This window comes from Populus trichocarpa, chromosome 7, assembly GCF_000002775.5.
Source record: "Populus trichocarpa isolate Nisqually-1 chromosome 7, P.trichocarpa_v4.1, whole genome shotgun sequence".
Taxonomy (NCBI): domain Eukaryota; kingdom Viridiplantae; phylum Streptophyta; class Magnoliopsida; order Malpighiales; family Salicaceae; genus Populus; species Populus trichocarpa.
Window position 1 is genome coordinate 12,747,944 of NC_037291.2, and position 833 is coordinate 12,748,776.

Here is an 833-nt window from a genome sequence, read left to right on the forward strand (position 1 = left end):
GCTGGTTTGCCCGAGAGGTTAAGGGGGAAGACTTAAGATCTTCTGTACATAAGTACGCATGGGTTCGAACCCCATAGCCAGCACCACCTTCTTTTTTTTTTTTTTTAAGAATGTATTTTTCATGTGAATTAAATGTGTCTAGAAGAAGTAAATTCTTCTAAACATTGATTTTAAAATTCAAACTCTCAGATCTAGAAGATATCTTTCTAGGATAAAATTCCACAACCAATTCCTTAGAATATATCTTTCTAGGATAAAATTCCACTTTTTTTAAGGATATTTATCATAAATACAATTCAGAGCCACCTAATTGTGCTGAAACTATGGAATTTCAATTTTTAAAAACTAAAAAGAAACCTTGCGACAAATAAAATTAAAATAAGATAACCAAATCTAAGCCACTTGCCCCAACACCTCATTTGAAAAAGCTCATATAAAATCCATCACAAGGACAGGGGCCATTTAGAAAAATGGAGTTTTTTAAAATTTTGGACTTCTTTTTTTGTTTAAAATTAATTTTTTTATATATTTTTAAATTGTTTTAATATATTAATATAAAAATAATTTTTCAAAAATAAATTATTTTAATATATCTTAAAACAAAGAAATATTTTTAAAAAATCATTCTGTCACTGTCAAATACCCGAAATGAATGTCGGTGTCACCGCGTACAGCTAAGAAACACCCATTTTCTCTCTTTTAAATATTCTTTCCTGAATAAGACCGCCGGATATGCGCCATGTGCCCAAACACAAATCTCGCTCGTCAAGACAAAAGTAATAATCTCAAAAGATCAAACAAAAATCATTGCTTTTTTCTTCATCTTAACGATA

General features: G+C 29.4%; 1 non-coding gene across 1 annotated transcript; it reads left to right on the forward strand.

The window, feature by feature from the left end:
• Positions 1-83, forward strand: TRNAL-UAA (transfer RNA leucine (anticodon UAA)). Its single transcript has one exon. It is a non-coding gene; the product is annotated as a tRNA-Leu (tRNA).
• The last annotated feature ends 750 nt before the right edge of the window (positions 84-833 follow it).